The sequence below is a fragment of the Phascolarctos cinereus genome, unplaced genomic scaffold (assembly GCF_003287225.1).
Source record: "Phascolarctos cinereus isolate Bilbo 61053 unplaced genomic scaffold, phaCin_HiC Scaffold_8;HRSCAF=390, whole genome shotgun sequence".
NCBI classification, from domain to species: Eukaryota; Metazoa; Chordata; class Mammalia; order Diprotodontia; family Phascolarctidae; genus Phascolarctos; species Phascolarctos cinereus.
The window spans coordinates 28,164,466-28,191,136 of NW_027556291.1; the positions used below are offsets into that span (position 1 = coordinate 28,164,466).

At 47.0% G+C, this 26,671-nt stretch overlaps 1 protein-coding gene across 1 annotated transcript in view; it reads left to right on the forward strand.

Moving 5' to 3' along the window:
* Positions 1-215: 215 nt before the first annotated feature.
* GABRA3 (gamma-aminobutyric acid type A receptor subunit alpha3) overlaps positions 216-26,671 on the forward strand; it is a 162,467-nt gene continuing 136,011 nt past the window's right edge. The window contains exon 1 of the mRNA XM_020975081.2: positions 216-442. The gene's annotated coding sequence lies outside the window, so the exon portion shown is untranslated. The remainder of the gene's footprint in view (positions 443-26,671) is intronic.

The window sequence follows — 26,671 nt, forward strand, 5'->3', positions numbered from 1 at the left end:
CTCCCTCTCCCCCCACCCCCAATCATCCCGCCCTCCTCACTGCTGGTACCTTAAAGAATAAAACACTTTAGTCTCAACCGAATTGGGCACAGATCCTGACTGAGCCTGTGTTCCGAGCTCTGGAATAGCAGCAGCGTGCTCAAGCCGCTGGTGAATGCAAACCTAGCCAGCCAGCCAGATAGACAAGACAGACAGAGAAGGGGGAGGGAGGGAGGGAGAGGGAGAGGGAGAGAGAGAGGGAGAGAGAGAGAGAGAGAGAGAGAGAGAGAGAGAGAGAGAGAGAGAGAGAGAGAGAGAGAGAGAGAGAGAGAGAGAGAGAGAGAGAAAGTAGGAGAGAAAGAAAAGGAAGGAAGCCCAGCACCGCCAGCCCCCAAGCTCTAACTTGTTTCAGTCCCTTCATCTTTGTCTCTTCCTAGCTTCAGGGAAGTAACTGTGGAGACTGGTAAGACATACAAATGTTTCTTTCCCTTCTATCCCCCTAGTCCCTCCCCACTGCTCGAGCCCCCCCCCCCCCATGCTGATCCTCCTTTCCTTGTGCTGCCAGGCAGGGGCTGAGATGCGCTGCCCTCGGACGATGTTTCCCCCCCTTCTGGTGGGGTCAGCCCCCCCACTCCATGACAAATGGGAACAGGGGTGGGGGCTAGGGGAGCCCTGTCCGGGGATGCGGGGTGAAGGTCGGGGGCTTCAGGAAGACTGACTAGAACTGTTGGGTTCTTTGTTCGCTCTTCGTTCCAGTTTGGAAGCAGGTCAGACTTGACCTTGCAAATTGCTCCAGGAAACCTGGCAGCCACGGAATAAAGAAACAAAAAGCCCCCAGCCCCCTCGTGGACCAACTGTTCCCCTCCCCCCCCCCCCCCCCCCCCCCCCCCCCCGTGTAAGAGCTTCTCTGCCCTGCCCCGATCACCCAGGAGCTGGGGACTGGGAAGGAATGGTGAATGGCTGGTGTGTCTTTAACCCTTTCTCAGCAGCTACTCCACAAAGAGAAAATCCATCAGAGAAACAGGACCTCCTGCTTAACTGCACTTTCCCTCTGTTCCCTCCCTCCCTCCCTCCTTCCTTCCCTCCTCCCTTCCTCTCCCTCTCTCTCTGCCTGCTTGCCAGCTGCAAGTGTGCAGCGAAGTTGTAAATAACAGCTCCTGCCTGGGGACAGGAAGGAGCCCGCCCTGGTACCCAAGTGGGGATAGGGACGAGGGCCCAATTTAAACACCCTGGGAGCTGTTGAGCACGGTTGGCGGCTGGTCCTTAGACTGGGGACTGGACACTTGGGACAGGTAGTTGCGACCCTGAGACTGGCATGGGGATTTAGGCAGATTCCGAAACACTCCCTCCCCCTCTCCCCTCCCCACGGGGCTGGCTCCTTCCTTAGTCCCTCCTCCTTTAGCAATGTGGGGGAAACGCAGTGGCTGGGTGAGCTGTACCCTTTGGAAGGGGGACCAGAAACACCTGCTGGCTTGAGGGATTGACTTAGGGAGAGGCCCTTGCTCCTTCGGTTGTTCCGGAGTGGAGAAGTCAGGTAGGACTGTGAGTGGGAGGGACATGCTTCTTGGGTTCAGAGGTGATGGGGGGGGGGAAGTAGGGGGAATGCTAACTCTTCCTTCAAGAAACAAAGCAGCAGTTTGATCTGGGAGGGAGAGCTGAAAAAGGCAGAGGGTAGTAGGCTTGGGAAGAGGCTACTGTTCCCAGATGCAATCAGGGCGCCTTCTCCTTCCCTCCACCCAGCCTCCTTCCCTCTTTCCCTTCCTGTGTGGACTCAACTATGGCCTGATGATAGTAAAGAGTTATGTAGCTCATTCCCCTACCTCCCCTGGATCCCTAAAGTCTTGGGGTCAGGTTCATGATCTGGAGATATAGGGGACTGGAGAAGTTTTGTTTGCTTTCTTCCTTTGCACTTGGCTTCTGGGGATTGTGATAGTGGTTGTGCTTGAGGGGTATTGCATGAAAGGTGACTCTGTTCTTGGAAAGTGAACTTAGCTCGGCGCGCCCCTCCCCCCCCCCCCCCCGGCATCTTCTATGCCCTTCCCCTACGGGGGGAGGGGGGGAGGAGAGTTGAAAGTTGTTACTAACCAGAGGCCAGTGGGCTACTAGGTGAAAGGGTGACAGCAAGTCCTAGGCTCAGGCCTGGGGAGGTGGTATGGAGTAGAGCTTGGGACTGCCAGCCTTTGTGCAGACTTGTACAAGTGCTGCTCAGAGATGAAAACAGTGTGGAAGTCGGGCTTCTAGCTTCCTGAGCCAGCTTGTTGCAACACCTTCCCTCCCCCTGAACTGGAAAAATTGCCTCAAAGACACACACACACACACACACACACACACACACACACACACACACACACACACACACACACACACATGGTACATCACCCTGATGTTCCCTGATACCGGCTCAGTAGAGCAAAACTAACAGAGTAGGTCATTGTCTGGCTACTACTCTACTATTCCTTACTTCTAGAGAGCCCGAGACAGCCCATGACTGAAACAATGCATAAAGGACATGCGCTGCACCTTGGACAGCTCACTGTCAAAATTCAGCTGGGATGAGACAGAAAATGAAAGCATCTACCATTCTAGGGGACCATTGTACCTTTTAGAAGTAGTTTGAGCCCTAAGGCCAATTATTGGTAAGATGAGGGGATATTCAGCTTATGAAAGGAAAGAATTGAGGACTGGTAACCTGGAAAGGGGGGGTGCATTTATGATTCATCCCATGTATGGGGAAGAAAATGCCAGAGATTAACTTCTAGAGGAAAAGGGGGCTCAGTAACAACCTTTGTAATCAGACTCTTATGGTCTAGCCTCAGGGCTAGTGCTGGAAAAATACAGGAAAAATAATGTCTTGAGTGATTAGATCCCTCAATTAACCAGCACCTATTCCACCCTTCCCTCCTCTATCTTTTAAAGGAAGGGGCCAAATGACCCAGTTTATAGCAAGGATTCAGTGAAATCCCTGAACAGAGTAAAGGGCCTTTGTGTCCTGGGATCTGGGTATAGTCAACCCAATTTCCTGAATTTTCCCCATTTTCACTTTCCATTCAGAAAAGTGGGAAAGGAATAGATGAACAAAATGGTAGATCTGTCAGCTCCTCCTTTCCTCATCATCTCACCAACCCACTCATTTTTTCAGAGGAGGAAACTGAGCCCCAGAGGTGAGGAAGGGGCTGGCATAAAATTCTGTGGCTCTGGCGTGGCAAAGCTAGGACCAGAGACCCAAGTCTGCTCTGCCTACTTCATCTTAGCTTGCCTCTGACCCTGAGGGGCCCTGCTCAGAAGCCTCCATCAGCAAGCAACCATTCAATCATTTTTGCTGGACTAGACTTAATGAAGAAGCCAGGGGAGGGAATTCAGGCATTCTCAAAAGGAGCCCAACAAACAGGGTTGAAACGAAAAGGGTTTCTGCTTTGCCTAAGTCAGCCAAAAATCCAACTGGCCCTCTATTTCCCAAGGAGCTTTAGTGGATGGAGGTGTGACTGGAAGGAGGAAAGTCTGTGCCCTTCAGGGGCGTCAAGCTACGGGAGAGAGTTTAAATGAAGTTCCCCTCCTTACAGATCTCCCCATCCCTTCATGGTAGAGTTAACCAGAATGTCCCCCTGGAATTCAAATGTGGGCCACTTGATTCTGCCTATATTTCCCCACTACAATTGTCCCAATGGGCTCATGGATTTGCCCTTTCTGATCTGAGCTGTGAGAGATTCACCATACCAGGAAATAATAATAGCCTACATTTATCCTCACGATAGCCTTTCAAAGGTAGGTGCTATTGCTATATGTATTTTACAGATGATGAAGCTTTGGCTCAGAATGGGCAAATGACTTGCTCACAGTCATATAGCTAGTCAGTGTCAGAAACTTCAGGTCTTCCTGGCTTCAAGACTCTGTCCAGCACATTTCCCTTTAAAATGGAGTTATAATTCTAAAGGGAAATATGTAGTCATCCTGATATTGCTGTAGTGTTTTAAGGATTTCAAAGTGCTTTACAGACATTATCTCATTTGAAGCTCATGATAACCTTGAGAGGGATGTATTATAAGTAATATTGTCTTCATTTTAAAATGAGGAAACTGAGTCTCAGAGAGGCAAAGTGACTTGTCCATGGCTACACAGAGAGTAGGTGGTAGTATGTAAGCTACAAACACAAGTCCTCTTGCCTCCAAGCCCAGCATTCTTTCCATCTTACCATGCTGCTCTGAAGAGGGAGGACTGGTAGCTTCAACAAATGGTAAACTCCATAAGGGCAGGGACCATGTCAATGGGCACTTCTGAGTCTACTGAAAACTCTCTGTTGGGTTTCAATTTAATATAGAAAATACCATCCTAAAATCCAACGAAGGTTTCCAGTGCTTATTTAACCTATCAGTCAAATACTGTGACAGGTATCTGAGCTCTGACCAAGGTGCTGAATTTGGGAGTACCTTCTAGTGGCCTCTGGGAAGAATTGGAGGTTTTTGCCTATCGGATAGCCTAAAAGGCTCAGAGCTAGTGGTCGGAAGCTTTTGGGGGGAAAAGCCAGACTTGGTATGTTCTAAGGTCTGTGGTAAACCTGTAAAATGTGTGATACTTCTCCAATCGTCCATGTTCCTAGATTCACTAATGGAAGCAGGGAGAAAATGGTGCCTGATTACTGTAAATTAGAGACAAAATGAATGCCCACTCAAGAATCTTAAACAGAATTGTTTGCAGTGCATATTTCTGGAGGATAATGGTATTAGCTGGAGGAGAATACTGATAAATAAAGGGGAAATGTAATCTACAATTGATCACAACCATTTTAAAGGCACTGATGTCTCCACACTGTACATCTCACCTTACACAGCCCAGAGAGGAGAAAAGCTCTTGATGATATATTTTCCCAACATTTATATTTATCTCTGAGAGTCAGTGTGATATAATGAAAAATGTTCTGGACTTGTAGTCATAGGACCTGTATTCAAATTCTGCTGCTGTGACACATTCCGGTTGTGTGACTCTGGATGTGTAATTTCACTTTTCTGAACCTGAATCAACTTTAAAAAAATATCTACTAAGTTATAGACAAGTTGAGATCTGAGGAGGTAGAGGGAGTTCTGTAGCAGGGATCCTTCATTTTTATGTGTTGTAGAATTCTTTGGCAGTCTGGGGATGCCTGTGGACCTCTTTTCAGAATCATGTATAAAATAAAATACATTTGATTATGAAGAAAACCAATTATTTTGAAATAGTTATCATAATATTAAAAAACCCAAGTTCATGGACCCCAGATTAAAAACCCCTGTTTTATACTAGAGAAACCACTGATCTTGACATGGTATTTATTTCTCAACTGAAAAGGGTGATATACTGGAAGGCATAAGATATGGCATAGAGGTTCATGTGGTATCTATGACCTCCTGAAATGGACGCCTCTCCAGATTATAGGAGGGTCCTTTGAGGTCACCCAATACAATCCTGGTCACCATGTAGGAATCTTCTCTATAGTACCTTTTTCAAGTGGTCATCCATCCTTTTCTTGATCACTATCCTGCTGTGGGGAGCTCTTTGGGGGGGGGAGGGAAAGGGAACAAGCCTTTATTAAGCACCAACTAAGTGCTAGGCAATATGCTAAGTGCTTTCCAATGACTATCTAATTTGATCCTCACAACAACCCTATGAGGTTAAGTGTTATTATCCCCATTTTACTGTTGGGGAAATTGAGGCAGACAAAGATTAAGTGACTAGCTCAGGGTCACACAGCTGGCAAGTGTCTGAGGCAGTCTCTTTACCTTTTGAGACAGTCCATTTTACTGTTGGGTAGCTCTTGTTGCCAGAAACATCTTCCTCATACTGAACCCCAGCTTCAACTATGGCAAGTTCACCTAAAGTCACCTAAAGAGGTATTATAATGACATGGAAAGAGGTGTGGGATCAGAAAACTTCAGCTCTACATGCAGCTCTGTCATTTGCTAGTTTTGTGACCTCTGAGTTCCAGTTCCGCTATGTATAAAATGGGCCTGGGGGAAGTTACCATGTACTACGATGCGTGAAGCAAATGAGAGTGTCCACATTTTTGGCTTCTAAGGAGTCTGCCCAATGGAGAAGGCCAATGATAGTGCACTTTAAGAGGCAGGGAAAAGCAGTTGCGTACTTGACAATATAGGGTACTGAAAGCAAATTTGGAAATACTTCTGGTAGAATAAGAGGAAAATTCAGCTTTCAGCTCAGAAATGGTTGAAACAACATGTCTGTTCAGCTAGAGAGAAAAGCATCAAGGGTTCCATGATGATCTAATATTGAGTGGAGTGGAGGAAGACACCAGGGTTTCATTTTAGTGCTGCCCTCAGGGTCCTTGCTACAGGTCAATGGTATGGGGGAAAAGTGGGTACCTCTGGAATTTCTAGGCACTAATTTGTTTGGACTGAATGAATCTCAAGAAAGATCAGACTTAGACCAATTTCTGTGTTATAATAAGGCTTCCATGTTACACTGGTTGTGTGCTAGGTGTTTACATTGAAATATATTGTTTATTACTCAGAATAATAATAATAATCAGCTTCTTCAAAGTACTTCAAGCTTCACCCTCCACTAAAGCCCTTCTGCATAGCTGCATTGTGCCGGGGAAGTCACCCCAAACTCCTAGTGACTACTCCAGGGGAGTCAGAGCTTGAGCAGGGCCTAGCAGTCCAAGAAGGCTTTGGGTGCAGATTGGGCAATGGACTAGAAGTCCGCTGTCTGAGTAGCAGCCCATCTAAGTTCAGAGAGTCTCAATACCAGACTGATCACAAATGTCCTTGGCCGTGTTCACTCTTGAAGAGCATCTACTAAGCTGTGGTAGGCTGTGAACCAGGAAGAGCATTCATGGCAGCAAAAGTCACAGATACTTGAAGCGTCAAAGGTGCACAAGGCATTTTACAACCAGGATTGCATTTGATCTTTACAGTAGGTTAATTATTAGCTCTTCTCTCCCATTTTACAGATGAAGAATCAGACCCCAAATGGTTAAGTGCCTCCTTAGCCATTTAGGGGTGGGGATAGGATTAGAATCTAATCCATTATACCACATTATTTCCTGATCCTGAGTTCATGAGCATGGATGTACTCTCTACCCAAGATGTATAGACTTGTTCTGCCTGGCCGCAGAGGGTACAACAGACTGGAACAGTGGGTAGAAGCTTTAAGCAGATCAAGTTAGGGTTGGTGTAGGGAAAACTTTACTAGCAGTGCTGTCTAAAGGTGGAATGAGCTGCCTTGGGGGCCAGTGGGTTCCCGGTCACTGGAGGTCTTCATGCTGCATCTGGATGACCATTTACCGTGTGCGGTGTAGTGTTCAGGTAGGGTTGGACTCCATGGCTTCTTAACTCCCTTGCAACTCTGAAGTCATTTGACATGGATTCTAGCCCTCCACACCTTAGTAAACAACTTTAATGAATTGCTATGGCCAAAAACTTCACTACTTGGTGGACAACCTTCTGGTGATGGGCGTCCCTGGACTTTGTGGGGCAGGCCTTCAGGCAACAGATGCACAGTTGGCCACTAAGTCATATTCTAAACTTTTCCTTCGTGTAGGACTGAAGGTGGAACATTGGCCAACATCTGTAGCAAGGAACAACAATTAGCAAATGATTCAACAGAGGTCTAGTTTACACTCTTCTTAATAAGGCTGATCTTTTTTTGTTAAGTGAGGTATTTAGACTTGCTTTAAGCCACTGGCTCCCAGGGGAAAATGCAAATGTGTTTGAACAGATTTGAATCTCATGCCTTACATTTCATAACAAGGACCTAGGCTGAGGCAACACTTTCAGAGACTAGAATCTGCTTTTAATGTAGAAGTTCGTATTTCCATTTCTGAAATAAATTTGATATCTTTTGCTTTTACACCTGAGATGATATATAACCAATAAACTATTAGTTATTAAATTTAAACTAATTAACTATCATCCTTCACAATAGAATAGTTACCAACAGATAGTAAGGTAAGCTCCTTGAGGGCAGGCATTCTCTTTCATTTTGTCTTTGTATAGAGGCGCCTTGCACTCATGAGACACTTACCAACTATTCCTATTGGACTGAACCTCCAGTTGGCCTTTGCCAGAAGTTTGTTAACTGGTTTTCTCTCTGCAAATAGCAGCCACTGTTACATCTTTAGCTCTGGCACATGTATTGGCTGCCATTTTCAAAGCGAATGCTCCTGATCACCAGCTCTGCAGGTATTAATGCAAAGACCAATGGCCTTTGTGTCCATTTAGTAAACAACACCATTGCTTAAAGGGGCAAGGAGGCTTTTGCATGTTCTTAGGGAGAGTTCACAAATGTATGTATTGTTGGCATGAATGGAAAAGAAAGGGGCGTGACACTTTGAGTCTTCCTGTGAGCAAAGGTTTTAAGAGTTTTGCTTCAAGATAATAGCATGGTCCTCCCTGCTGTGGAAGAACCTGTAGGCTGGATGAGTGAAAACCAATGGTTGCTTTTATTTTCTGGTTCCAAAGATTAAGTGCTTATTATGAGGGCTCTAGTTGCACAGAAAGGGGCCCCAGCAGCAAACGTTCCCTTTTGATCCAGAGACTTCTGCTGTTTGGATCCACACGGCACACTAGGGCCCTTTATTCTTTGGGAGAAATGGTGCTGAAGGAGACTGTCAGATGTCCATCATGGTCTGCTGTTGTATCTCCCAGTACCGCTGCTCTCTGCAGACGTCCAAATGATAGGGGCAACCCTACCAATGGCCATCTCATTTCATTTCAGGCACTCTAACCAAAGCTTGGTGACTTCTCCTTGAAGTTCATTGAGGTTATTTGTTGACCTGTAATTAGCCCTGCCTTCTCTTTCGTTTGCACAAGGGCACACATTTCTGGCCATAAAAGGGAGACAGATACCTTGTTCTGGAAGTAATGGAACTAAGGCCCCAAATCAAAAAGCTAACAATGTGTTTGGGTGTTAGAGGAGGCATGGAAGGCACTCTAGGGGTCATCTAGTCCATGCCCTTATTTTGTAGATGGGGAAACTGAGGCCTAGAAAGGCTAAATGACTTGACTTGCCTAAGGTCCTATGGTGAATTAATGACAGAGCTGTGGCTAGAAAATCAAGTATTCTGACTCTCAGGCTGTGCCTCTTTTATTATACCTGTCCACTGGAAACTTCCAATTAAAGGCAGATATTCTGAAGTTTGCCCTAGCACACACTGTATCGCTGTCTCTCTGTCTCTGTCTCTGTCTCTGTCTCTCTCTCTCTCTCTCTCTCTCTCTCTCACACACACACACACACACACACACACACACACACACATCTGTGTGTGATGCATGAGCAACAGTCCAGGTAAAGTAGCATTTCAGGAGTTTGATTTGGGAATGTGTGTATGGATGAGAGTGGGAAGGTAACCGGCACTTTACCTCCTCAGCTGTGACTGACAGCCATGTTAGGTTTTGGCAAAGCTGAGAGATCTGGGCATGGTGGTGTATGTCTATAATCCTTTCTGCCTGAGAGGTTGAGGATGGCAGATCTCTTGAGCTTGGGAATTCTGAACTGAAGTAGGCTATGCCAATCTGGTGTCTGCATTAAAGCTGGCACCAAAACAGTGAGCCCCTGGGGGAAGGTGGTTAGGGAGGGAAGGGAGAGGAGTGCCAGGTTACCTGAAGAGTGGCAAACCAACCCAGGTCAGATATGGATTGGGTCAAAGGTCCCATGAGGATCAGTAGAGTGATCACTCTCGTGAGGAACCCCTATACTTCCAGATTAGGCAAGAGGAGGAGACTCAGTATTTAAAAAAAGCAAAAAATGGGGGGATTATATGGTCCATTCATCCTTCTCCTTGTGTCAGTTTTACAGGACTTCTGGGGACATCAGACAACCTAGATTAGCTTCTGCCCCACTCTCTGAGAAATGTCCATAAAGTGATTTACCTCTCCTCCTGGAAGAGGTGAGAGCAATACATTAAGCCTTAAAGGTCCTCGTAAGAATACATATGAGAGATTGGATCCTGGCACTGAGGCCTTGCTGATCTTAATTGGTTTTCTGGGGTTATCAGCTCCTCTTTGAAAGCGAATCCTTGCCCTTGAATCCAGAGAGTTCATCTTTTAGTACTTTCTAAGACTTTCTTAATCCTTAACCTCCTAACTTGAGACTCTTGAGTTCCCTGCCCTTTCTAGCCTTTGAACTTGCTTGGCTCCTGGGGTTCTAAGACCTGCCATGCCTGGGCCCTAGTTATCTTCTTCTGCCCCTGCCACTATCAATGACCACTTTGGCCTGGCACCTGCTCCTCCTCTCCCTACTTACCCCTGCTGCCACACACTCAAGACTACAAGAGTGGGTTCTCTGGGGCTTATTCACAAGGAAAAAGAATCTTCACTTTTGGAAACAATGTATTGTAGATGTTCAGTCAATTTTTTCAGTCATGCCTGACTCTTCATGACCTCATTTGGTTTTTTTTTTTTTTTGGCAAAGATACTGGAGTGGTTTGCCATTTCATTCTTCAGCTCATTTTGCAGACGAGGAAATTAAGGCTGAAGTGACTTGCCCAGAGTCACACCACTAGTGAGTGTCTGAGGCCAGATTTGAACTCAAGAAGAGGAATGTCGATTCTAAGCCCAGTCCTCTATCCAGTGCAGCACCACTGAGCTGCCCGTAAACAATTCACTGGGAGAATTTGGCGCTATGCAATAAAAGTACCCAATCCTACATTGGATGATGTCAAGGTTTTTGAAGGGAATGTTTGACTCGGGTGTTCCACATCTGTTTCTCTGGGTCAGTAATAATAAGCTCCCTTCAGGTCCCATGAGGGGATGGCAACTTTCGACCTTGATTCTTTACAATGATTAATCATACCTTCAAATTGCATTGAGGGAGGGGGGGAGGGTCAGATCAAGACTTCTAGTCTTGGATCTATCATGAACTAGCTGTGTGACTTTGGGCAAGTCTCTTCCCTTCTCTGGGCCTCAGTCACCTCCTCTGCATAATGAGGGCTTGGCCTAGAGAGTCCTTTCCATCTCTGATGGTCTGCAACTCAATGATACCCAATGCCTCATATTCTCCTCCTAAAAGAAGAAAACTGCAGAGACAATGACCTAAGACCTGCATGGAGTTGGGGAGAAAGGAAAACAGCCTGGATCTAAGGTAAAATTGGCCAGCCAGCCTCCTGGAGGGGATGATAGTAGCGGAACCCCGGAGGCCATTGGTGCAATAGTCCCACAGTCCATTGAGCACACCTTCGGCTTTCGTTTTCTAAATGAAGGGTTTCCTTAAGCACCTTTTTGTCCTCCAACTTGGGAACGTGAGGCACTGCCAAGCCATGCTGCTGGCATCTTCCTGGGCCCTCTCCTAGCGCATTGCAGTGGGCTCTCTCCATGCAACCAAACGGGGACCCAAGGATGAGGGCTTCTCCCATCTCCTATATTCTCATAGATTAGCACAAGAGAAAGCCAGAGCTTCTGGTTTCTAACACAGGCTATAGGTGAGGCCTCTTCATTTGGGAATGTCCCTGTTTGCCCCAAACTCTGCTTTTTCAATGTATGCATCCCTCCGAAAGTGTTCCACAATGAAGCTACATAGACTTCCTGTCCCTTCCATCTTGCCTTTTGTCCTCCTTCAGCCACCTCTCTGACCCCCCCCTTCCCCCCCAGCCTAGCCTCTGGCTCCCTCTCTTTTGCTCTGAGTTCCCAAAGTTGAGGTGTTTCCATTCTTCCTGCCTTGCCTCTCCCTTTTCTCCTATCAGCTTCCCTTTTCCCCATCCCTGTTGGCCTATTCTTCCTTGTTGCCAGGTGGTATCACTCTCTCCCAGCACTCCCCCCTCCCCAATTCAGTCCTCTTGGTCTTCCAGCTCAGAAAAGAATCTCACGTCCCCTGCCTTTACAGCAGTTGCTGGCCTCTGGCTAAAGGTCAACCAAAAGTAGCCCATCATACAGACAGGCAGGCAGCTAAGTGATAAAAGAATGGTCCAAATCTTACTGAAGACCTCTTTCCCCTCGACTCTGGCTTTTTACTGGCTCTCTGGGCTCCCATTAGAAATCCACAAGCAGCACTGAATCAACCCATATATGTGGGCATGTCACAAGCTGGTAAGGCTGTGGGTTCGATAGGGATGCTTTTGGTGCCATGGGCAGGTAGGGGGAGGGGAAGGGGGTACGGGGATGTGCTGAGTCACCATTTGGGGGTATAAGTCCTGGGGCTCAGTTTGCTCGCTGTAGGCCCCCTGCATGGTGCCTGTGCCCTGGGTATGAGGACAAAGCCAGCTGTCCAATGGAGGCAGAGTGCATGGCTTGATATATGAGGCTGCAGCAGAGCTATGCTGCTGCTTCTCCCAACTGCTGAGAAGGACTGGATGGGGTGGGGGAGGCTGAGCCAGAGCATTGCAGCTGCTGCCAGGCCCAGCCTGGAATCACTGGCTGCACTTGCAGCTGGGCTGGTGAAACAGGGGCTGGCATGGAAGGGACCTGGGAGTCAGGGCCCCTTCTGCCAGCTGGGGGTGGCAAGGGGGAGGGGAGTTGTAAGGCAGGCAGGCCCTGGCGGGGGTTGTGCTTGCATCGAAGTTGGGATGTCTCTCACTGGTGATTCTGTTTGTAAATCAGTGCCTATAATTGTCCTCACCGTGACTCAGTGTCTGTCTGTATATGAGGCAGTGGCTGCTGCGTCTGGGGAGGCCAACTGTCTGCGTGGTGAGGAGAAAATGCCGGCGGGCCCCCTCTGTGGTGGCTCCCAACATACAGATGTTGTGCATACTTTAACCAAAACATCTGGACAGCTGCCTGATCTTGGGATGCTTTACCAATCAGAGCCAACATGCAGACAGATCTTGAGGGTTTGCAAAGCACCTTTCCAATATCTCCTAACTAGAGCCTCCCAACAAGCCTCTGAGGTAGGTTCCATCACTCAATAAGCATTTATTAAGTGCCTCGTATGTGCTAGATACTGTTTTAGTCACTGGGGATCCAAAGATGATCATTAGAGTCCTTGCCCTCAAGGGGCTTATGTTCTATATGATGTAGAAAATAAATACAAGGGATTTGGGATGGGGGAGATCAGGCAAGGCTCCAGGGAAAGCTATCTTTTGAAGGAAAGGAGTTTCCAGGAGGTAGAAGGCAGTGGGTAGAGTCTTCCAGGCACTGAGAGACAGTCATTGTGAAGGCACTGAGAAAAGAAGAAAAGCAAGGAGGCCGATATGGCTGGGCCATAGACTGCAGGCTGGAAAGGCATGCTGGGAGCAGAGTATGAAGGGCTTTAAAAGCAAAACAGAGGAGTTTCTTTTTTCATCCTACAAGGCAATTGGGAGCAATTGGAGTTTATTGAGTAAGGGAGTGACATGCTCAGACTTGAGCTTTTGGAAAATCACTTGTAACTATGGAGAAAATGAATCAGACTGTGATAGTACTGGTATTATTACCCCTACATTACAGATGAGGAAATGGAGGCTGAGAGCGGCCAAGTGACTTTTCTAGGGTCACTCAGTATGTAAGTTGCTGAGGCAGGATTTGAATCTGAGAATCCCCACTGCCAGGCCAGCACTGCAGTTCCTCCGTTCCTCTGCCATGCTGTCTCTTCTGTTTTGGGCCAGTATGGAGCTAGCTAGCATCTGGTTGTAATTTTCAGGGTGTGAGCTGCTGAGCTGAAGTGTCCCCTCTTGGGGAGATGGTATGGGAACAAACATACCCCCTTTCTGTGTTTTGGGCTGCCAATAAACCCCTGCATGCAGGTTGAGGACAAAAAAGCTCCGTTCCTTCTTTGCTTTCTCTGAATATGAAGCAACAAAGGTATCTGGTTTCTCTATGTGCCCCATGCCTTTGTCCAACTTAGCAGGTGTCTCATCTAGAAGAGTGTCAGGGAAAAAGAGTTCTGGGATGCCAACCTACTTGGAGATTGCCATGTGTCTGTGAGCACCTGGGTGGGAGAACTGGGTGTGTGTGTACGGGGTGGTGTTGGGAAGTGTTTGTGGGGTGGGATGAGAAATTTGCAAGTGTGAAGCCTGCTGAGTTGGTGTGTATTTTGAGATTTCCTGGGAACTGGCAGGGTTGGATCTCAGGTTTCTTGAGGCAAAGGAGTACCTTATCAGGGGCATGGAGTTGGACTATAGTTAAATAGGGCCAGCTGTCTTGACATGGCCCTCTGTAGGAGGTCATCTTGTGAAGAGCAGCTCTCAGTTCAGTGAGGAAAAGGCAGCTCTGTCTCACGTTTACCCTGCTATTCTGACAGTTTCATGTTGAAAGGGAGGTGAAAAGTCAGACCTGTAACCAGACGGGCTTGAATGCACCATTAATCCTAGCCTGATGGTTTCTAAGGTCTAGTGGTATGCCTGCAACTCCACCTTCACCTGGCAGTTGCAGGACTTTGTACCCAAAGGGGTTCTATTGTTGAGCCAGCTCTAGGTTCTAATCATGGAGGGCCACCACCATCCTTCTAGTCATCTCTGATTCTCCCCAGTCTCTTCCTACCCCTTTCCATAGCCAGGCCAGTAGACTGGTGATTCTGTCCACTGAGAGCTCTCTCATATCAGCCTCCTTTCACTCGAGCACTTATTAAGTGCTGACTATGTGCCAGGCATTATGCTAAGGACCAGGGATATGAAGAAAGGCAAAAAACTAGTCCCTGTTCTCGAGGAACTCTCAGTCTACTGGAGGAGAGAGCATGTAAACAATTCTGTACAAATAAATACAGATCAAGTAAGTTGGAGATAATCTCAGAGGGAAGGGAAAGGGAACAAGCATTTATATAGTGCCTACTATATGCCAAGCACTTTACCTTGTCTCATTTGACCCTAGAAAGAATCTTGGAAGGTAGGGGCTATTATTATCCTCATTGTTGAAGAAACTTAGGCAGACAGAAGTTAAGTGACTTTTCCAGGGTCACACGACCAGTAAGGGGGAGGGGGAAATAATTTTGTAGTAATTAGAGAATGTGTCTAAGGCTGGATTTGAACTCAGGGTTTTCTGACTTCAAGTCCAGTGCTCTGTCCATTGCGTCATTTTGTATTAAAGAGGATGGGGAAAGACTTCTTATAAAAGGTAGCTGAGATTTTAAGGAAACCAGGTGATCTAGGAGGTGGAAATGAGGAAGGAAAGAGTTCCAGGCATAAGATCAGCCAGTAAAAATGTCAGGAGATGAGTATTGTGTGCCAGGAACAGCAAGGAAGGCAGAGTCATTGGATTGAAGAGTGCGTGGGTTGGGGGGAGAGTTGTAAGGTATAATAAGACTGGAAGTGTAGGAAGGGCTTTAAAGGCCAAACAGAAGATTTTACATTTGATCCTGGAGGCAACAGAAAGTCACCGGAGTTGCTTGAATGGAGAGAGGGGTGATGCTTTAGGAAGACTGATTTGACAACTAGGTGAAGACTGGATTGGAATGGCAAGAGATTTCAGGCAAGGATACCAACCAGCCAGCTACTGCAATAGTGCAGGTATGAAGTGATGAAGGTCTTCTCCAAGATGGCAGTGGTATCAGAGGAGATGAGGTGGGGTGTATACAAGCAGGGAGAAGGGCTACCTCTTTTGTGAGGCAGGGGCTAAGGAGGGGAAAGTGGTAGAAGGCGTCTGGATGATGTGAGATGAGGAGGAGGGGAGGAGAGGGGGCTCTCATTAAATTACTTCAATTTTTTTCAGTGAAATATGTGGCCAGGTTTTCAGCTGAGAGGGTGGGAAAGGAGGAAAGCCATGAGAAGTTTGAGAAGGGATGAAAAGGTTTGGAAAAGCTATTGTGCTGAATGGAATGAGTTAATTAGGAAGATATAAAAGGATTGCCTTGCTCCAGTGAGGGCCCAGTCAAGATTAAGTAACATATATTTGTAGTGGACCCAGTCAGCACAGTTTCATGATTTTCTTCATCTTCTTTTATCAGCATATGAGTAAGAACAAAGGTAGTGGATGGTAGGAGTGATCCAAGCTGAGGCTTGGCAGAGCAAGACCTTTGGGGCAGGAGATCCAAGAGAAGAGGACAGCATAGAGTTGGATTGGTTCACCAAGGGATCAAGATGGGATAGCAAGGAGATTGTGTCTAGTGCAGGGGTGGTGGCCTAGGAAAGAACTGAGGGGTCAAGAGATTGGAGGCTATTGTGAAAATGAAGAACAGAATTTGGGGTTGCAAGGCAGAGGAAGAGGTGGGTGGGATGACAACAGACTTTGATCAGATAAAAGAATTTCAGATTTCATGAACATGGAAGTAGTGCATTTGTAGCTGATGGCAAGATCAAAAGTATGTCCATCAGGGCAGCTAGGTGGCGCAGTGGATAGAGCACCGGCCCTGAAGTCAGGAGGACCAGAGTTCAAATCCAGCCTCAGACCAAACACTTGAAACTTACTAGCTGTGTGACCCTGGGCAAGTCACTTAACCCCAATTGTCTAAAAAGAAAAAACAAAACCAAAAAAGAGTACGTCCATCTCTGTGTGTAGCTGCAGTGGGATAGAGGAATAGTTCATGGGAAATGACTTAGTTGAGGAACTGAGAGGTTAGAGTATTTGAGGGAGTATCAGTAAGTATGCTGAAGTTCCCTAGTATGAGGGCAGAAGTTGAAGAGGAGAGAAAGACAGTGATCCAGTCACTGAACTCACTGAGGAAGGAAGGAATGTATCCTGGAGGTAGATAGACAACAACTGCCAGAATCTTGATTGGATCATAAATATGGATTGAGTGAACTTCAAAGGATGAAAGATTAAGTGATGGTGGAAGGGGGAGAGCCTGCAAGGAGCAATGGGGAGCCAGGGGTATTACAACTCCTCCAACATGACCTATTGTGGGGTATGAAGGAAAGTGGAACCAGTGCTGAAAAGAGCAGCCAGGCCAACTGTGTCATCACGAGGGAACCAGGTTTTGTGAATGCAAGAAGATGGAGGGAGAGAGAAAGGAAAAAGGTTTAACATGAAAGCTAGTTTGTTAGCCATAGATTAGGCATTCCAGGGAGCTGCTCCAGTGGGTGGAGTGGGTAGCTTTAGAGTGGGACGTTGGTGGAGTTAGGTTGAGGGGTTTGGGAATAAGTGGTCAATGGAGAGGACCCCAGAATGGGATTTGAACAATGGCAGCCAGGGGTCATATTTTCATTGTTCAAAGAGGTTCAGCCAAAGGTGGAGTTGTCCCAGAATACCAGTCGACAGTATGCAGGGGGAAAGGGATGGTGATGGTGGGTAGGTGCTTGTTTAGAGGCAAGACTAATACTGTGGGGCCTGAGAGAGTGCCACAGCCATGCTGTTCTCCCCACCCCTTCATCAGATTTACCATTGCAGCAGCTTTCTAACTTGGCTCCCCTACTTCCAGACTCTCCCCACGCTTCCCACCTGGGCCAAGACAATCTTCCAAAAGCACAAGTCTCACCATGTTGCTCTCCTCTTCTAAGTCCTCAGTGGTTCCCCACTTGAAGACATTTCCAATTTCATCCGTGTCCTTCTCCCTCTTCTCTGGAAGAAATCTGATCTCTTCTCTCACGCTTGGGAATTCTCCTAGGCACTTATATTCTAACTTATATTTGTGTCCAAGTCTTATCCCTTTAGTCCAGGCCTGCACAACCTGTGGACTGAGCCATAGGATTTCCTCTACATACAAAGGATGTTTTCCTCTACATTTTTCATGGGCCCCCTGAAATCCTTTGGCCTACCCCAGGCAGCTCGAGGGGCCCAAGGGTTGCAGGTTGTGCAGGCCTGCTCTAGTAGGTTGTAAGCTCCTTGAGGGCAGGGATTGTTGTCTTGTCTCAGCACCTGGAAGACTTAATAAATGTTTGTTGAGTTGAATTGAATTGAATCGTGAGGCATTAGAGGGGCCTGTTATCTTCTGGAAGCTACTGCTCATAGCTTCTGGGCCTATGGAAGCTGGCTGAAATGGAGAGTTGAGGCAATTATTCTGATTTAAAAACCACCCACACAGAACTCCTGAGCAGAAAGGAAGGGTTGAGGTGGAGGACAATGAGTTCGATTGTCTCTAGTGCCTGGAGGCAGGGGATAATTTCTTGGCTGTTCACCCGAGAGTTGACTAAGCATTGGGTTGACTGTGTGTGTGTGTGTGTGTGTGTGTGTGTGTGTGTGTGTGTGTGTGTGTGTGTTGGGAATAGCATCATAGCTTTAGAGCTGCAAAGAACCTTTAAGATCTAGTAAGAAATAAGAGGGTTGGGCTTGACCCCAAAAGTTCCTTCCAACTCTTCATCTATGAGTCCCACCTAGTTCAACTGAGTCATTTTATACAGAATGAAGGGCAGGCCCCAGGTCACACAAGTAATAAGGCAGGAGAGTCAGGATTTGAAGTCATCCCTACTGACTCTAGATCCACTGCTTTTTCTTACTACAGGCTGCTGACATCTAATTCTGTTTCTAGCTAGCCCCTGTTGTGTGGCCGTGGGCAAATCACTTCCCCTCTGGGTTTCAGTTTCTCCATCTGTAAAATGAGACATTTGGACTAGAGCAGGGGTTCTTAATCTGAGGTTCATGAACTTATTTTTCAAAATATCTTAACTCTATTTCTACTTGGTCTCCTTCCTTATTGTACAGGTTTTATTTTAGACATGTAAAAACATCATTTAGCAGATTGTAAAAGGGGTCCCTGGCACAAAAAAGGTTAAGAATCATTGGACTTGAATAGGACCCCTGGACGAAGGTCCTCCTTTCCAGCTCCGATGTCCTGTTGAGTCTGTTCTTGGTTCAGCCAAAGCCAACTGTGTTCCCCTAGGTGAGAGGAGTGTGGGGCTGGACCCTCTATTGATCAGTGAAGATCACAGCATAGAGGTGCTCCCTGGTCCACCATTACCAGGGTACCTCAGGAAGCCACTAGGGGCTCCTTCCTCCCATCCTCGCCTTGGCTCTGAATCTGGAAAGAAGACAGTGACCAGTTATTGCCAACTGGCCTGGCTGCTCTGGTTCCTGCCTCTGTGAACACAGACTGAACTAAGGAGGTGGGCTTTCTCTTATAAGCAGAGAATTCGAGGGATATTTCCTGTAGGGTAGTTTAATGAGTGGCTAAGTGCTGATTGGGGGCCTTTTATGGGCAAAGGTGCTGGAGGAGATAAACTTCAAAGAAATAGAAAGTACCCTCCCTGCACTCCATGAGAGCACACTAGCCTAGGGAAACAGGCACATGGACACAGAGAAACTGGACAGAACTAGTCCAAAGCTCTGGATCCAGGACTGCATAATGGTTAAGTGCTGAGGGCACAGGCAGTCAAGGAATGATCAGAGTGCAAGTGGGAGGTAAGCAAGGAAGGCATCCTAGCAGAGGTGACTCTAATTTCAAAGGTGGTTTGCTGGACAGAGGTTGGCTAAGAGCAAGGGTAGGGCAGCTACAGGATCTTGGAGAGCACCAAGTCCTACCCCACTCCCCCTTTCCTTTTTTTTTTTTTAACCTGTTGTTGCAAACATCAGCAAGAGAGAGGGAATGATTTGCCCAGGGTCATAGAGCTAGCAAGAGGCAGAGCCAGGCCTTTGACCCTGGACTTTTGCTCCAAGTCCAGAGCTCATTCACCTCTGTCACACTAGCCAAGTGCAGGGGATGGCTTGAGCAGGAGGGCCAAAGACTAGTATGAGCAGATAGGTTTGGCTGCGGTGGAGAGGCCCATGCAGAGGAATAATCTGGGAGGAGCTTAGAGCTGCATTTGGCAGGGGCGGGGACCAGTTAATGGAAGGCCCTGAAGGCCAGACTGAGAACTTGGGATCTGAGACAATAAATGAGACAAAGGCACTTTAGGCTCTTGAGCAGTTGATGTGGTAAAATGGTGTTTGAGGAAGATCCTTGTTGAAGGTGTGTGTGGGAGGATAGATGGGAGCATTAGAGGCACCGGGAAAGCAGATAGGAAGCTACTGGAGTCCTTCCAGAATAAGCTGAAGAAGGTCTAAGCAGGATTGCTGGTGTGGGGAGGGAGAGGAAGATACACTGAAAAACCTCCTTAGTACTTGGTGATAGAAAGTGGGAAGAGGACAATAGTGAAACTGTCCATTTTGAAACAAGGGAACTAGGAAGCTGGTGCTTGGGAAAGGGGACTGTTTTAGGAGGAAAGATAATGAGTCTCAATTTGGACTTAAGCTTCAGATATTGATGGGGTATGTGAGCAGAGATATTCTCTAGGCAGCTGGCGATGACTCCAGATGAGAATCACTGTGAAAGGTCAGAGCTGGAGCTGTCCATTTATGAGGCATTAGGCTGGCTGAACTACTAAAGAGAGGGCCTGCAGAGGGAGGATAGCAGAGGGTAAGGGGCAAGAAAGGAAGATACAGGGAAGGAGGTCCCAGAGACAGAGGAAAGGACTAGCCGGCCAGGCCTCCATTGAACAATCATTAAGGGCCTGCTTTACACAAGGCCCAGTACTATGCCTTGGGTATACAAAGACAGAATGATCTCTGACCTCAAGCAGCTTCCATTCTCTTGGTAAGGTAGGGACTTTTTTGCTGGGTTTTCATCCAGGTCATGCCCACTAAATGAGGGCGTCTCCCAAAGTTTTGCCCTGGGCCCTCTTATCTTTTCCTTCTGGGCTCCATAAATTTTTTTAAATTAAATTTTTGTTAAGATTTTGTATTTCAATATAAGTGGTTTCCTTTGTAATCCCATGTATCTAATGCATTTAAAAATATTGTTCAGAGAAAGGGTTCACCAGACTGCAGAAGAGGGCCATAACCCAAAAAGGCGAAAACCTTTGCTCTTATACTATCTCTATTGGTGATCTCCCAAGCTCCCCTGACTTCTGTGATTATCTCTTGGCAGATGACTCTCAGATTTGTTTATCCAGCCCTAATTTCTCTTCTTAGCTCCAATTCCCAAATCACCACCAGTCATTTGAACATCTTCAGTGAGTGTCCTGTAGGTACCTTAAACTTGGTATGTCTAAAACAGAACTCATCTTTCCCCTCAAACCTTCCCAAACTTCCCATTACTGCCCTGAGCATCACCATCAACTCAGTCATCCAGGCTCACAAATCCTGGACTCCTCACTGAGATACGCCCCACATACCAAGTCTACAGTCGGTTCTTGTCATTTCTGTCTTCACAACCTCCCCTTCTCTCCATGTACACAGCCACCACCCTAGTTCAAGCCCTTGTTAACCCAAGGCTGGACTATTACAATAACCCTCTGATTTATCTCCCTGCCCCAAATCCCTCTCCACTCCAATTCATTTTCCACTCAGTTGCCAAAGTTATTTTCCTAAAACATAGGTGACCATGTCAATCCCCCCCCAACTCAATAAAAACCCTAAGACTTTATCCTCCAGGATTAAATATAAAATCCTCTATTTGGTGGGTAAAGCCTTTTGCAACCTGGCCCCTTCCTTTTTCAAGTGCCCTACTATCCAATGTTATTGGCCTCCCTCCATCCCCTGTCTCTGCCTCTTTTCTGACTATCACCCACACTTGCAGTGTTCTCCCTCCTTACATCCACCTTTTGCTTTCTGTGGTCTCCTTGAAGATGGAGCTCAAATCTCAACTTCTACAAGAGGTCTCCCAGGTTCTACCCATCTCTCTTCCAGGTGCCAGTGCCTTTCCTCTGAGATTACATTCCATTTACACTGTGTGTGTATATGTAATGTGTATATCTATCTGTGCTTTACATATATCAGTTTGACAGCGGTGTGAAGGATGGATTGGAGAAGGAGATAGATGGAGTCAGAGACTCATTAGGAGGGTATAGTTCAGGCATTGTAGCCCTCTGAGTGCTAGAAGGCATTCTTGAAGTGATTGGAAGTGCATAGATAGCCCTATCGTTTTTGTTTTCTTTTCATTGAAGGGTATTGGAGTAGGACTGGAGAAGAGGCTCTGGCCCAAAGCCCTTTGCACCTACTCAAGCTCCAGTTTTCTTTTACTACTTTCTGTAGTCTTAAGTCATCTCTAAAATGATTCCTGTCCTGGGCCAAAGCAGAGCTGCTGAAGTCGATGGGGCTATGGACCATTGTGAAATCTTTTGCACCATGATTGAAGAGTCTGACTAGAGGGCATGGATGGATCTTTGAATTGTACTTCTCTTGGTCAACCAGTTGCTGGGTTGAAGAGGAGCACAAAGTCTCTTTCATAGGAGACGACTGAGTTTGTGAGCAAGTCAGCAAAATTCATATAAAAAAACCCAACAAATGAAGGGCTGGTGACTCGGCATCACCACCAACCTTGATTGGGCCCAGATGGGCAGTACAGGAAATGAGGAGAAACTGTCACTCATCCAACAGACAACACTCTTTCCTGAGTTTAGGGACTGCTGTGTAAAAAGCCCACTATTGGGTCTAAGGGGGAGGCAAAGAAGGATAAGCCAGCTCAATACAGGGTCTAACCAGAAGAGTCATTGGAGGGTATCTAATGCAAAGTGTACCTAAGAATCTTTCCTGTAGCTTCTACTTGAGAGGATCCCTCCCCCCACAGCTGGAGGGCTTCTCACTCCTTCAGTCCACTGATGTGGAGACTGAGGCCCAGGGGTAATGGGGAATGAGATGTTTTGGGATGCTTCTGAAATACAGTGTGGCATCATCTAGCCATAATCCTACCTCCCAGTTGCCCATGGGGGTGGATTACTTTCTCACCATCTGTACACAGCCAGAGGACTACAGAGGGAAAGAGGGGAGCTTTTCCTCTTTGGGTACATGTGCTGAAGGGATTGGCAGGCCCTGCCTTGAGCATCTTGGGATGTGGCACTAGAAGGAGGTAGAAGGCCCTGGGGAAAATGGGCTCCTTCGGGCTGAGGGCCCTTTAAACAGCAGAAGCTTACTAGCCAGCCTCGTGTATCCACTGAGGATTTGCATCTTAGTTTCTTGATCTTTGAAATTAAGTCCAATTGTGGAGATATTGGGAGAGGAATTAGGGTTAAAACGGGCAGCAGGAAGTGGAGAGGATTACTGGATGTGGCTGAAGCCAGAATCCTGGGTGCGAGGGCTCTGTGGCTTGGGCCCCCTTAGATAGCTGTAGCAGACTTCCTAAATCTTTTAGTCCTGGTTTCTCCATGGTTTTACCAATATCTCTCAGCCTTGCAGCATTCTGTTATCCCCAGCATGAGCACACCTGCCCAGGGCCAGGGCTAGACTCTGCCTGTCCTTTGTACTGGTGGGCATCAGAAAGTACCAATAGGCAGCCTGATTCAAAGCTTTTCCTCTCCTCATGAGCCTGTCACAGTGCCTGAACTTCCACCATCAAAGTCACTACTGGGGGCCTGTGCATTGAAATGGGATTCGACTTGGGAGGAGGAACACATTAGCTAGATGACATATTAGTAGATCTTGGCTGAGTAAATTAACTCATTATCACCTGGCAGGCAGCCCTCATAATAGAAAGAGCCCTGGACTTAGTCACATGACTCCCATCAGAGTGGGCTCTGATGCTTATTGTGTGATTTGGGGCAAGTCATTTAAGTTCTCTGAGCCTCAGTTTCCTTATTGGTAAAATGGACCTTAAAGTTCTCATACTACCAATTTCATGGGGTTTCCTAGCTATAGCTAGGAAAGCACTTTGTAACCATTCCTGTTCTGTGGAAATATGAGCTGCTGCTGCTTTGGGAGCCTTGGTTTTTCCCTCTGTAAAATGAGCATAAACCCTGCCTGACTTCACAGGATTGTTGGGAGGAGCAAAGTAGCTAATATATGTGGGGAAGAGCCTTGTAAGTTATAAAGTGATGAATCTAAATGGGAGATTCCCAGGAGCTCTGAGGGACCCAAGCCAAGATGCCAAAATTTTCTGGTAAGGAAAGGTACAGAACAAGGCAACATGGCATAGTGGATAGAGTACTGGATCTGGAGACCTGGATCCAAATACCAGCATTGACACTAGCTATGTGGTCTTTATGCCGCGTACAATCTGTAAGTGAGAGGGTTCAACTTGACCTCTGAGGTGCCTTTCAGCCCTAATTCCATGATGCAATGGAGCAGGAGTTGCAGCTCAGCTGTTGTGGAGTGGCCTAATAAGCCAGGAACAACACGAGGACATCCCTTGCTCTAAGGGGAACGTGTGACCACTCAAGCACAGAACTCCAGATCCCATAGCCAAAAAGCTAGGCCCAAACCCTAGCTGGAAGTAGCTCATTGTGGCCCAAAGTTCCAGGAAAGTGAGGGGCACTTCCCTGAATGGGGTTAAGGCATGAGTTCTGGTCTTAGAATTACAGATTTTGAGTTGCATGGCTGTGTAGTCAATGGAGTGCAGGAATCTGAGACTGGGAGCCTAGAGTTTAAATTCTACTTCTGCCTCAGGCCTATATGAGGGTTGCTAAGTTTTAAGTCTCCTAATATCTCTGATCGCTCATGTATAAAATCAGAATAATAATGCCTGCAGGCTTCTACCTTTGGGGGAGGAGGAGGGGAGGGGGAGGAGGATTTACTAGCCTCAAACCCTAAAGTCCTTCCAGTTGTCAGCTCCTATTTATTTCTCCATTGGATGGTAAGATCCTTGAGGACAAGACTGTTTTTGTCATTTATTTTTTTGTATCTCTGTCACAATGAATGTTTGTTGGTTTGAACTGAACACTTTCATTTTATAGAGGAGGAATTTGAGACTGAGAGAGGGAGAATGGCTTGGGGGACAAGAGAGTCTTATTGGAGTTAAGGGACTATTGCCCTTGACCCAGTCAGCTAGGTAGCGCTGCAGTGGATAAAGCATTAGGCCTAGAATCGGGAAGACTTGTCTTCCTGAGTTCAAATCTGTCCTCAAACACTTAGTCGTGGGAGCCTAGGCAAATCACTTAATCCCATTTGCCTCAGCTTCCTCATCTGTAAAATGAGCTAGAGAAAGGGAATGGCAAACCACTCTAGTATCTTTGCCAAGAAACCCCCAAATCGGGTTGTGGAGAGTCAGACACAACTAAAACAACTGAACCAAATCCCTTGACCCTCCTGTTATTGTCTCTGGGAGGGAGATAAAAAGAGAAAAAAGGCAAGATGAACCCTGGGGAAAATTGTGAAGAAGGCAAAAGATCCCTTCCATTTGCCTCTCTGCACTTGTCTCCTACTTCCTACTTTACAGGTTCAGTGCTTTCTGAATCCCCAGGGGCTCCCCTTCTGTCACCATCCTCTACCCTGTCTCTGTTCTCAATTACCTATCACTCCCCCCACTTTTCTCATGACTTCCTAGCTGTGTGACCTTGGGCAAATCAATTCTTCTCTCTGGTTCTTGGCTTCACCATCTGTAAAATGAAGGGTTTGGACTTGATATTGGGAGTTTTTTAACATGGGGTCCATGAACATGTTATTTTTTTTTCCCTTTCTAACTCCATGTCAACATTATTTGTTTCATCTGTAACTCTACATATTTCATGTACTTAAAAACATGATTCTGAAAAGTAATCTCCAAGGCTTCTCCAAATTGCCAAAGGGGTCTTGGACATAACAAAGGTTAAGAACCTTTGAACCAAATGGTCTCAGAGCAACCCTTCTGGATCCCAAATCCCAGAGTTCTTGGTTCCTCCAAAGGGCAAGAAACCCTCATTCCTTTAAGATGGATCTTAGCTAGGTGTTAAGGGTCATGGGCAGCTGCTTGCGCATTAACTCAAAAGATTCCCTAAACTAACAGAATTCCAGCCAACAGCCTAGGGATTTTTTTTTCCCAAAGGAGTTTGGGAAATTCTCCCACTAGCCTGACAGTCTCTGGAAAGCCTGGGGAGGAGGGGAGGAGGCAGAATCTTCCTACCATCTACTTCCCTTAGCACCTACCACCAGCTAATACTATCTGATCCTAATCTTTACTGACTCTACCCTAAATAACTCCATCCACCCCACCATGAGCAGAGGAGGCTACCCCCACCCTATGCCAAGGACTTCACCCTGGCTGTGGGAAGAATAGGGCTGAAAAACCAAGAATCTCTTGGGTTAGAGACTCCTGGATCTTCCCAAAGGCCCCATTAGAATGGGGCAGGGGCTGTTTGGCTTGGATTTGTATCCTCCAGCTCCTGGCACATAGTAAGCATTTAATAAATATCCCCCCCCTCTCTTCCCCCCTCCTCTCCTTCCCTCTCCCTCCCTCTCCATGTTCTCTGTCTCTCTCCATCCACACATCCAAAAAGCTTTTAGCCTGCTTACTTGTGTTCATCCCCTTCCCCAACCCCAGGTGCCCTCCACCTTCTCCCAATCTATCTCCTTCAGATCCTCTGTCCCCCTCTCCAGCACTGACTGAGCTTTGAAGGGAGCCTGCCTCAAGGGGCGTAGGCTACTGAAGACAAATTACCTGCTTCCGCTTTGCTGAGGGCAGGCCCCAGGGCTTTCCCTCTGGGCTAGCTCCTTGTCTCTCTGAGCTGTCTTCCTCAGCTCTTGACAGATCCAGCACACCTCAGCTGCACTCAGCCGTCCCTGGCCTGATAAACCTGGACTTCCTCATCACCTCTGTCAGCAGCCCCATACTGGCCAGTAGCTGGGCACACCTTCTAATTGTGGGGCTGTCTGCAGCCTTCCTCATGTTGGTCAGCCAGCACCTCTGGCATCCCTCCCACCGCCCCCATGGGCCCTGGCCACTCTAGCGAAAACACTCCAAGGATTCTAAACACAACACAGGCCTCTTTTCCCCTCCCAAACAGCCCCCAAATACTGTATGCCTGCAACTGGGGATGTGACCAAAGCTAAACCCAAAATATTTACGTACAGGCGAGGTCACTAATGAGATCTAAGGGGCAAAGGCACCGATAGAGTGCCATTATTGGCAAGCCAAAAGATGCTGCCAAAGGGACTTCCACAAGGGCTGAGTTTAGCAATGTCAAATAAGGCACAATTCATGACTTCAAGGGAGCTTACTAGCTAGCCAAGGTAAAGGAGGGCTGGTGAGAATGGTCCTAAATAGGATGATAACCGACATCTGTAAAGTTTGCAAAGCAATTTACATAGAAATGATGTAACTAGAT